General features: G+C 34.2%; 1 protein-coding gene and 1 long non-coding RNA gene across 8 annotated transcripts in view; one reads left to right on the forward strand and one right to left on the reverse strand.

Annotated features, from left to right (window-relative positions):
* Nucleotides 1–13123, forward strand: part of LOC105425724 (zwei Ig domain protein zig-8) — a 143592-nt gene that overhangs the window by 83462 nt on the left and 47007 nt on the right. Inside the window, exon 1 of one of the 7 annotated variants that reach the window (XM_089081242.1) lies at nt 11435–12158. The exons of the other annotated variants lie outside the window; for them this stretch is intronic. The gene's annotated coding sequence lies outside the window, so the exon portion shown is untranslated. Of the gene's footprint in view, nt 1–11434; nt 12159–13123 lie in introns of those variants that run through there. 7 annotated transcript variants of the gene reach the window in all.
* LOC148935780 (uncharacterized) lies at nt 6441–10891 on the reverse strand. Its single transcript, XR_016140238.1, has 3 exons — nt 10499–10891; nt 8769–9062; nt 6441–7656 (listed from the first exon to the last, which is right to left on the reverse strand). It is a non-coding gene; the product is annotated as an uncharacterized LOC148935780 (long non-coding RNA).

Here is a 13123-nt window from a genome sequence, read left to right on the forward strand (position 1 = left end):
ATCAACTAATTAAAAGATTTAATTTGTTTCAAGCAACAAGCTTTATTTACCAGAGCAAATTTATGCAAATATCACATATATATGTATTGATGTTACAGTTCATACGTTCGTTACCGCATTTTATTAAAAGCGGATTTATTGAACATATTAATTTAATCGAATTATCAAGATATCCCCAAATTTGACCTCAAAACGATGATGCAAGTACATACAACGCGATATAGAACGATACAGAATTTAGACACGTATTTCGATACGCATCATCCATATTAAGTGAGTGGTACCTAACTGTCATAGCCATACAAACTAGCAGTTCGTTAGTCCGGGCTCAGATCTCTCGGACCTGTCAGCTCGGTATCTATCTTTCAATCGTTCTCTATCTCCCTTCCATCGCCGAGCATCTCGCGAAGAACGAGCGAGCCCCATCGTGCTCGAGTTTGTCCTGAGAGTTCCGCGATTTAATATTCGAGCATGTCGCCTTGATATTCAGTGGACAGATATTAGCATGTAGAGCAGCGCCACGGACCAAGTTTTCACGATGGATTTGCTTCCGCTCCGTTGTGCGTTGAGTGTCGAACTCTGTGGAAAACTGACTGGAATTTCCGCGCTCCTAACGAGTGATTTCCGAATCGCATTCTGAAAAAAGACACGGTATTCGCAACGCACCGATAATGACACGGAAACGCGTATTGTATAAATTGAATAATTCATTATCGCAATAAAATAGCGGCGCTAAAATTATATTTAATAAGAAATGAATATCGGATTTTACGCTTCAATATGAGGAAATAAATGCAACTTGTCAGGCCAGATTTTCTTCTAATTACGAAATGATAAATTATAAATAATTATTTACACAAGTTAGTTACGATTATATGATACAATTATTTATTGGCAACTTTGTCGATTTTAACATTTTTCTGTGTTAATTGTAAAATAGCATTTTCCAATAACGTTAATATTCAGCTTCCAATTGATATAACATTTCGATTTTCACAAAAGCGCGGATGCAAGATAATGGATTGACAATATATATTTCATCGGCGCGATGAATTTTAGCTCCGTGATGAAAATTGTTGGCGGTACAACTCTCGATATGTACTCCATTCTCGGTACACCGATAAAATTTCACGGTCCGTAAAAGTCACCAGCACGCTCTCATCAAACCGAGCCGTCAATTCTGTCCGCCAATTTGAGATCGGAGAAGGCGAAATCTCTTTCACGCGCTTGTCGTCGCTCGATATTTCCGAGTGCATCTCGTCTCGCCTGATTAATTGGTCTCCCGCTTTCGCCTATATCTCTCCCATCGATATTTTTTATTATTCCATTTTCGAGTACATTGCCGTAATTTTAATTCGACGATGATTATTATGCGCTATCGGTATAATTTGCATACGCCTAATCCATTTTGCAGTGAACCAATAAGGATATTTCTGTGGGACAGAAATATGCAGTCTCATCAAACAGAACCATCAATTTCGCATTTCCATGAAAATGAACGAGCGATAATTATTATGCAAGCTGTAGTACCATTCATTCTGTCTAAAAAATTCCGCGTTAAACTGCGAATAAAATATTTTTAATATGACAAGGTTATAGCGTCGTTTGTTGAGCGTATCATGTACTACATTCGCGTTCGTAAATCGAGAAGACGCGATGATGACAATACGATATTCCACATCAGCAAAAATATAGCTTTTCAAGAAAGAAAGAGGAAGCTTTTAAGTTTGCGTAATGTATATGATGTAACGTTATATATTTCTGACCTCTTACGTTTCTGCAACAATACAATTTGTTTCAGCGGCTAAAAGCAGCCGTCGAAGAATTGCGGCGATCGCGCTTATCGTCGAGGGGGGGGGGGGAAAAAAAAGATGCAGATACGAGGCATCGCAATCGGCACGATAGATAACCGAATTAACACGCGATAGGATAAACGATCGATTTATGAGCCTGTGCGTTCCGCTGGAAACCTCGACGACAAAATTTTATCTACGGGCAATAAAAGTCGACCGCGCGGGAAAACGATCGATGCATTCCCGTTGCCGATGAGCCGACAAAAGCTTTAGATGCTCTCGACTTTCTGGAGAGGCCGCGCTCATTCGCCGTTCCAACCGAAAATGTCATAGGTCATTTTGGCGCGGCCGATCGTTTGTCGGCGCGATTACGGTCAACGCGCGTCGGGGGTCTCCGATCTGCGACACACAAACACACAGCCGCCGACTCGAGCCGCGTCCTAATAGGATTTTATTACGAATACGGACGGCTAGTTACCACCATCGCTACCGTCGTCTCGCCTCCTCCCCCCCCCTGCCCCTCGCGCCCAGCCACTTTTCGTTCTTTGGTACACCCTTTACATGCTAATGCCCGACTGCTGAATATCATACGGGCGGGCTCTGAATATGAAATAGTTTGAAATTGGAAAGGGAACGTTGTCCCATTCCAACTCGATGTCTGCTCTGTCTTTCTTCTCAGCCAAGACGCGACGCCGACGGAGTTACCGTGACGCGGACGAATAGCGGAGCTAACCCCTATTTCTCGTCGTACGTCGTACATCTGAAAAAGACGCGGAATAAGAGGAAATGCTCAAGAAGATGCTCGAACCTCATCGCGCTCACGGCGATTAGTCTGACGTTGTCGGTGCGACGATGTCGAATGGCATTATCGTTTTCGCGGCGAATTGCGAAACTGCGACTTGTATCGTGAATATAGAACGGGCTGTGTATTCACGAAAACAGATAAAATAATAATTAAGTCATGTGTAATTGCACAGAAGATATTGATTACTTTCGGGCATGATTCGTAGTACTGTCGCGGCTTGCGCGACAGTAATTTCTGCGAGGAAAACGAGGAAGGAGTTCGATAGTCGTAACGTGTAATTCAATTTTCCGACACGTTGTAATTTACGTACACAGAGATATCGAAATTGTCAAACGCGCGCACGTGTATACGTGATTGGTGACATGCCGATAATTAAATGAAGATTTCGCTTTATGGTCACTTCGTTTTTGAACTGTCATACGGAACCACGCGCGTCGACGTCACGAGCACGCGCGTTTGCGAGATAATAAATTACCATGCGGCCAAGCCTCATCATAGCTAATCCTCATATTTATCGTGCGTCCCTCGTAATACATTACGACAGTGTAGTCTTATAAATTTTGTTGCTACTCGATACTAAATCCGGAGTACGCAGTTTGGCATACACGTTTATCACACACGCCCATGAACAAAACGTTACTGCTTACTTCGCGAATACGTTGTTGAAACAAAGCTATCGATTAGAAATTTATTGTACGTCAATATGCATTTAAACCGAACCCTATGATTTACCAGCGGCTTAATTTACTCCATTGCAAGACGTTTAATAATGTACAACAAGCAATAATATGTTGCTTGCCAGGAACGATCAATTTCGTCTCGCTGCAAATCTATTTTTTGAGGTAACATTCTCGAAACTACTGATTTAAAGAAAAAAAATAAATATAATGTCGTAGATATATAATTTTTGCCTCTAGTATAAATAACAAATGTATAAATAACAAATAAATAGAATTCTTAGTTAATTTTCATTGTATTTAGTTTATATACATTTATGTATATCTGCATATATTTACGTAAATTAACAGAACATTAACAGAAATTGTAATTATTATAATGTATATATATTTGTTATTTACTATGATAACAAAGAATCTGTGCAATAAATGCGAAAATTATAGAATGGAACTATTAATATGACATTATAGGAAGTATAATCTTATGATAAGGAGCATTAAATTTGAGTATTTTCTGAATTTGCATTTAAAGCATCTTACGAGCAAGTGAATGCAGAAAATATATTTGAAAATATATTTTATAATGAAAGATGTCGAAGACGCGTATCATCATATGCATATAAAACTAGGCAGCTGATTCGATTTTGACGAAGCCACCATCTACACGGCTAAAAATGGAGATTCCAAGAATTTATGGTTTTCATTTCTTGGACAGTGTCGGACGTGTTATTCGCGGTGTACGTGACGGAAATATTCAACGAGTCAAATGTTGGCTATCGTTGGCTGTTCTTCTAAAAAAAAGTACGCGCATTTCAGGATCGAACAACAAGTATACTGATATGTAGATGTTGTACTGATAGTATCTCGTACAACAATAATAATTTTATATATACTATAATCCAGAAATCATTGCCTTCATCATGTTTCCTCGTCTTAAATTATTCATCGTGCGATGCGAATAAAAATTCGATACAAAATGCAAACCCAGTAATATAAAATCAATTAATCAATAATTATTTGGTTAACAGTAAATTAATAAAATTGCAAGATTTTATTAATTTATTTTAGATTTCATTCTTTTATTTTATTATATTTAAACATTTTTCGCTTTTAGAGTTTTGGGTATCTACGTGACAAATATCGATCTTATACCTTTCGATCAAATATGCATTATTATAAAAATCGATTGAGCGAATGTCAGTCGTGATGGTTCGCGTCTATCATCGTCTTTTTTGAAGCACTTTTCCCGTTCTATCGAGTGATAAGCGTGATAACTGCATTGTTACTCTACCACGGAACGATCTATATCGACATAAATATATGACTTTTTCCGCAATAAAACGGGTTTTTTAACAGAGACCATCGAAATAGATCGGGAACGAGAGAAAATACGGTACCGTACCGGGCATGCTATATCCTATCTACTCGTGCGCCGGAATAAGAATCGACCGCAAAAATATCTCGTCTCACGAAAGAGGCCCATTTCCCAAGACGACGTCCGGTAGCTGCTTTCGTCATAAGGGAGCGTCGACGAAGCGAATTGGGTCGGCGCTCTTTCGACGATCGATCTCGGGTTATGCCCAGACATCGTTGCACTAAAGGAAGTTCAAAGTTCATACGAATGTCGCGAGCACGTCCTTAGAGACAGCAGTATTGTCATAAGATTGTCACGTAACGTCGTTATATAAGACAGTTCGACTTGAATCGCAAATCTGAAACGTCCCGAAAAATGGCTAAACTAATGCAAGACGCAATCTCGAGAATCTTGATATCGAGGTGGTTCCCTTTTGTCGGAGATAACGTCGACTCTCGATTTGTAACCGCCATAAACATATACATAAGAAATCGCGTGAAAGAGCAGCGAAAAGGGGAATTGGCACACACCGGGCAATTTTTTATATTCGCAAAAAACAATTTGCATATAAATAAAAATTATAAATTATGTAAAAAATAAATGTTCGCTATTTTTCATCACGCAAAATAAAAAATTTAAGAAAACTATGATATCGATAAGTTCTATTTTTTTATCTTTATTTTATTTCGCTTTTAAGTTATAACTGATTTTTTATAATAGAAAATTAGATATTATTAATTCCAAATTTGTATAAGTATTATCTTACATAATATATACGCATAACATATTTCTTTACAATTATCGAAAATTTTAAAATGGTAACAAACAATATTCAGTAAATAAAAGTTCTGGCAGAAACAGAATTCGATATTTTCGTGTTTTAAATCTAACTTCAATGATGGGATTTCATTTACTTCGTTTATCGTTACATCTACATGGCAGCACGCGAGTTCACAGCTATGTACGTGCAAGACGAATACATATTCCTCCAGCTTGAGCCCGCTCACACAGGCTGGCATAGAGCCATGAAGAGAGACTCGTGGAATTCTCGGGGGAGGCTAGAAGTAAAAGCAATTGCCCCATGGTACGAAGAAGTCGCGTCTTATTTCTGCTACAAGCACGCTCGCGGAAAGTCGGACGACCTCGAGAAGAGCTTATTATCCGTTACGAACCATCGCAGGGTGAAGCGAGTAGCGCCGGTGACGAAAAACGAAAGACGAAGAGAATCGGAGGTGAAAGAGGCTGGAAAGAAAACGGACTGAAAGAAAATGCAAAGAGAAGGTGGAAAAGAAGAGGAAAGAGAGGGGAGGGACGGAGGAGGAGTAACGGGCGGAAAAGAAAGAGCAGAGGAGAGCTCTCGACATCGTTGTCGTCGCCCTTCTAGACGTCGACCTATTCTACTTCGTGTTCTCCCAAATTCCCCGGATTCACGCTGCGAAATTCCAACTTCTCGTTAGAAGCACACGTAATGCTAAGTGGCCGTTAAGGCTGAAGACGATGACGCGGAAAAGAAGGGTGTAATGATTTAGATGTATACTTATGCGGCGCATTATTTCTCCTCGTGATGATATCCATTAGGCAGATAAGCATAAGAGGATTAGAGAACTAGAGTTTAACTGTCGAACAAGCATTTTCCGTGTCGTAAAATGTAACGGCTGTTCAAATTATTTGTTATTTAAAAAAAAGATAGAATATTGTTAAACTAATCATATAGCATATTAAGTATGAATTATGAAATGTGAGTCTCGAAAATAATATGAATTTCTTATAATGATAGTGAAATTATTAATTTATTTCTCTGCTGTCTTCTGTGTTGTAGACAATGAAAGTCCCGCAAGTTTTGCTTTAATTAAGTAAACTGTGTAACTACTGAGTGAAGTATTAAACAGATTAAAACTTGCATTAATATATTATATCTTCACGATTATGCGAATACACTACTATTAATTTAAAAGAACTAATTTTACGATATAATACTTTGAGAATTATTGTATCTTACATTTATTACATTGTTTCTTACATTTAATAATATTTAAAATATCATAAAAACATTATGTAATACATATTTTTTGTAAGTCTTTTGTAAAATGTGATAAATGTTAAAGAAATAATAGATTATGTTTATTAATAAATTACCAGAATAAAAATATCAAATATAAAAAATGAATACGTAACCGTGTATTGATATCACTTGTCGCTAACTGAAATTGAAGCTACAATGTCTATTGGGATAAAAATAAAAATCTTCAAAATAATAATGACCGCAAAATATCGAAATAATAATGAATACTATGGAAATCATTAACGCGCTTCCTTATATATTCTTTACATTGAATAATCAGAAAGAAGGACCACAATTATATGAGGCTTTTATGTAGTCGTGATACATTATATAGAATCATGAGCGATATTAATTCCGGCGAGAATAACGGCGAGGTCGGCGTAATTAACATATCTGTAGCGACAAGATAGAAAAAAAGAAAAGAATGAGAAGAAGCTAGTTGGAAGATGAATACACCACCGATAGTCGAAGGAACTAAAAGGAACAAAATTCGCCTGCTTGCGATGGCGAATAAGAGATTGAAATAAAAAAGCTGCAGAGAACGAAACGAGCAAAAAGATGTGAAGACGCCTTAGTGTCATTGTCATAGTTCTTACGGTCATAAAACGATCTAGTCTTCCTTCCTTGAATTTTCGCGATTTAAATCTTACAGATTTTTAAGCCACCGCAAATATTCAAAGTAAAGTTACCAAGCGAAAAAAATATATCGATGGAGATATGACATGTAGGACAATGCGTATTACGTATGCATGTACATATATTACAAAGAAAGTTTCTATTCTATCCTGTTATTTCCTGCTATTGCCATCTTTTTTTACGATGGATTTAACGTAAGTATGCTATCAAATTATTCCTACTTCTCTTTAATTAACTTCGATAGTGAACTTCGAATTGTATAATTTCAGATAAAAGATAATATGACTCACCGATACGATGCGCAGCAGTGGAGTTGTAACTACGTCGATCTGTAACATATAAAAATAAAATTAAAGTTATACCATTGTCAAAAAAAATATTTAAATATCTAAGAAAATAATTAAACATTGCATGCATCAAATCTTAATTATCTCAAATAATTATTTAATAATTATTTAATTTCTAAGAAAATATCCATTTATCGCAATCGCATTTAAACATTTCAAAAGATAATTTTATATATATATATATTACTTACAATTTTATATATACATTACTTTCAATACTTTTTTACGATCCTCATTTTTTTAAATTAAATCATATATTTGTTATTGCGTAATATGATTCCTTTAATTATTCTGAAATGATTCCTTTATTTTAGTTATTCTGAATATAAAAATATTAAAATATCGTTATCAAAAATAGTGTACAAGATATTTTATATTTATTCTGGCATATTCTGATATAAAATATTGTAAAAACTATTTATTTTTTAATAACTGTATTCTAACATTTTTATATACAGAATAATAAAATTGATTAGTGTAAAAAAAGTATGTAATTGTTTTTTTATAAAAAATAGATACTTTCACATCGCTATTTACAGAATTTTTTTAAAAATAACTATGTATCTTTTTCGCGATAATATATATATTAAAAAATTATTCATATTTCACAAATAAATATTTAATAAAATAATAAACTAAAAAATAATTATGTATATTGTACGCATCTTTGTATTTTGCAAATAGATATTTAAAATAAATAATTTGTAAAAAAAATATTAAATTGTCTGAAAATTAATTCTTTTAACTATCTCAAATATCTAATTACATATATTAAATCTTATGCATACTTTTTAAATAAATATTTAAAGACAATTATATTAATTTCTATAGAAACTTAATTAAAATTATAATATTTAAATATATCTAAAAAAAATTTTTTAATTTTTCAAATTGTTTCATTGTTTTTTGAAATTTTATTTGTATATAAAATACACACGCAAATAAACGCTTAATAAAATAATTTAAAACAAAAATATTACAGATACTTTTGAAATTTCAACAAATACAAGTTTTCCTCTGTTTCTTACATAAACAGTTCAAATAAAGATAAAATACTAATGTCAAATAATAAATAAATAAGAAATTACACTCACCCCAGGGTTGCTCCGTCGATGTCTGATGCCTCCCAGGCCTGTTCCTCCTCTCAGGTTATGTTCGTCGCACTCGCGAAAATAAAGTTAATTACACGCGCGCACCAATCAGCGGAATGCTACGATCGCGTACTTAGCACAAACATTAATCGCGCGCGACGCGCACTTTATCACCTTACAGGCGGAAGACAATATAACGCGAGAAAAGAACGACCGAAAGTTTAAAGCGCAGAATTTATTACGATGGTACTTGCTCCTTCGTCACGACGCCACTTGGAAACTTGGAATCGGACCATTCTATTGTCCGCCAACATTATGTTAGTGACCAAAAAATTCGGATGTTGCCAACTTCGCGCAATCCATAAAGTCGATATCAGACGCATTGAAGATTGCATGAAATTACATGAAATTTGTCTAAAGCTATGTGTTTGCGATGCCAGAAATCGGTCCGACATCTCGGACTGAAAGAGAATTGAATCGCATTGGTTAATTGGCCAAATTATTCAAATGCAATTGATCAATTTTCTTTCGAGATCTCGGATCGATTTTTAGTATCGTGGACACAAGGCTTGACAAAAAGAAATAAATTTTACTTTTTTCAATTGGCCAAGTTTCATACAATTTCAAGCTTCAATGCGTAGTCTGATACGAATGTAAATTTATAACGATGAACAAAATCAGATTAATAGTTCGTCAAGAGGTGAAACTATTCTAAAATGTGTGTAAACGAAATTAGCGCGCGATGTATTCCCAAAAGATGAATCTCGCGAAATACATATTACATTAATGAGGGATCATAAATGTTGCAGATTTTCCGAAACACTCGATCCAACGCGTTCATATTACTCCATGGTTTTCATTTGATAATTCGCGTTTGGTAAATTACGTTCAATTATAAATCGGCGAAAAAGCGTACACGAAATATATTCAAATTCAATCATCATCAAAGAAACAATTTCCGCGCGTTAATATCAAAATAAAACGATAATTTATAATAGCTGTTTTCTACATCAACTTGATTTTCGCCGCGAAATATCTTGTCAATATATTTACTTGATGCATTTATGAGTTTAGTAGTTAATTATTCTTGCTTTTTCCTTCCCATGGGCTAGAAGTTTAAATCTCTCTTCTCGAACTTTTCATTCATTTTTTTCATTTTTAATTATAAAATATAACTTTGCTTTTGATTCTGAGTAAATTTTTTATTATACAACATTTTTTTCTCCGTTTACGACCACATAAATAATTTCTGGAATTTCCGTTAATTAAAATTTTGATGTCCAATGCATAAAGAAAATTTTCGAAAAAAAGGGATGAAAAAATAAAAGTTATGATTTACAAAACCTAATCAATTTTCTTATTCAAAATCAGAAACGAGAAAATATTCTAAGTTTTAAAATATCCAAAAAAGCAATTCATTAACGCAAAAAATGGCCGCTTATGTGTTAACAGAATTGATAAAGACCCCTCCCCGAAAAAAAATCCTGGATATGTCCATGCTCCTTTTCCTCTTTATAGGCCTGTTCTTTTTGGCTGAACTTTGATTATACTAATTCACAGTTTATCTTTCTTTCTTACTGGAAGAAGATAAACTCTGAACTACTGCAGCCAGTTCAGCTAAAAAGAACAGGCCTCCTTTATTGCGAGTTGACCCAAACCAATATGGAGGCATAATTCTCTCGAAAGTTCGTTAGCGAGCGTTATATCTTCAACGACGCTAGAGATACGTTTACCTCGACGACGATACTCTTGTGGGGTGCCGCATACGCATTACCGGCAGTCTCTAATTGTCCGTATAGAGTAGTCGTGCTTGTACGATACTCGTCGCGATCGCATCTCGAAGGGTGATAGAGAGCACGGAACGCTTCGTCTGCCGGCTCGCGCGAATCGCGACGCACGAATGATAGCGCTCCTCTGCCACGGTCGCCCGGATTACCTTTGTGCGCGCGCCTGTGATGATACGCCTGATAAATGGCCGCGATTTCCAAACGGCGCCAACACAGGCCACGATTCAATGCGAAAAATAATTAATCAAAAAGAAAATTGTGTGAGCGAAGATAATAAAATGCGTGATGACGCAATACAAAAATTACTGTAGGGACAAAACACGTCCCACCCACACAACGGCCCGAAGGCGACTGACTTGCGCGCGCCTGTGTGTGTTGCGTATGTGTTCAATCATGCGAGTAAGTCGCGGTGGTGTACTAAGAAGCGCGCTATATCATACCAAACATAAACAAACCACATCGCGTTTCAAAGCCAGCGCGATATTATGGTATCATTCGTAAGCCGCAATTCGAGCCAGGCGGACGCGTCGTGTGTGCTACTTACTTTTCGAAACGCGTTTTCGACAATTCGATAAAATATTTTCCATAATAATTATTTATAAAATATGTATATAAAAATATATAATTACATGTGATTATACATAATAATATATTAATACATTTATATGTAATTACGTATATAAGCGACGTCGCTGTCGTCGCTTAATGTACTTCATATAGAGTTATATATTTTTATATATGGATATATTTTATGATTATGTATAAATATCTATATTATCTATATAGAATTACACGTGGAAAATTTTTTATCGGATTAAAACAAAATCAGTGACATAGGAAAATGTAAGCAAAATAAATAAATCGGCCAATTACATTGAGAATTACCTAAAAAATGAAATTATCATTTAAAAATCTTTGACTATGGTTAATTTGTTTACTGTTCCAGTTTTGTTGCTTATGTTTTTCGATGTTTTTCGACTAGTTTAATGAAACGTCTGTTGTCGCTAATGTAATTTTGGCCAAGCAATATACATATGTATCTTTTTGTCGAATCTGCGACGCGGATTACGAAAAGCTTTGACACATCGAGTCTTTATTAATGGTATCCATTTCGCGAGATCTCGCCGTTGGGAATATATAACGCGAAAATTTAACTTGTACATTTTAAAGTAGTCTATTATCATGTCTCTCGATTACCTTTTAATTGAATTTTATCAATGGCGCTTTATCGACTATCGACTATCGAAACGAAGTTGGCAATATCATCTTCGAATTTTTTAATTATTAACGTAATGCCGTGAAGGCGTCTTGATTGCGAATTGCGAGGCGTCGTGACACATTTAAATGGCAAAACTCCGCGTTTTAATTGGTGCGAATATTCTTTTTGCATATTAGTTTTTTCAGTAAATGATGAAGTGCACATCGTACGATGAAGTAGAAAGTGCTGTGAAAAATACGCGATCGTCGTATACTACTGATTAGTGCGCGCGCGTAATTAACCTTATTTTCACGGGTGTCGAGTGATTACAAGGAAGCAGCAACGAGGGAATTTAATCTGAGAGGATGAAGAAGTCTGCAATGCATGAGACGACGGAGCAAGTCTCAGGTAATTTAGTACTTATTTATTATTTATTATTTGCGATTTTAATAATTTCTATTTATATATTTGAATACTTTACGCAAGAATTAGAGAAAAGGCTAGCCGCAAAGTTTTAAATGCATTTATTTTAAAAGATATTTTTTCATAAATTAGATAATTATGTTTGTAATTATTGTCAACACTTATTTGCATCGAATAAGATTTGATACATATAAAATGTATAACTATATATTTTACAGATTTAAATATTTGTTTGCAAAATATAAATAAACTTTGATATGTGTAATTATTTTTTAAATATTTAAATATTAATTTTAAAATTATTGATATTATATTTTTTTGAAAGTTATATAATTATTTTTTTTTAATTCTAATTTGCAAGTTATGAAAATAAGATTATGCATAATATAGATAATTATTTCCTATGACATTTAATATTAATTTTGAGATAGTTGAATAATTTCTTGGAAATGACATAATTACCTTGTTAAATGTCTATTTGTAAGACATAAATAAAATCGAATATACATAACATGTGATAATAACTTTTTTAGATATTTAAATAATAATTTTGAAATAATTGAATACTTCCTTACGAAATTATGAAATTATGAAATAATTTGTTAAATATTTATTTGCAGAACACGAATAAGTTTGATACGCGTAATATGTAATTATTTTTTTAAAATATTAAAATATTAATGAAAATTTAATATTTTCTTGAAAATGACATAATTATTTTAAATATCTATTTTTACGAAACGAATATGATTTGCTGTGCGCATATATATAATTAATTTTAAAGTGATTATGATATTTTCGAGCATAATTTGAAATTTATATTTATATCATATTATCCATCAAGTTGCATCACAATCATAATTCCGCTGCTCCGCATCGTATCCATTAAATATTTCTTATTTATTATTATTATTGACGTTTTATTATTTATTATTATTGACGTTAATTAG

Source organism: Pogonomyrmex barbatus, unplaced genomic scaffold, assembly GCF_055798465.1.
Source record: "Pogonomyrmex barbatus isolate J1 unplaced genomic scaffold, ASM5579846v1 scaffold4, whole genome shotgun sequence".
In the NCBI taxonomy this organism is placed as follows: domain Eukaryota; kingdom Metazoa; phylum Arthropoda; class Insecta; order Hymenoptera; family Formicidae; genus Pogonomyrmex; species Pogonomyrmex barbatus.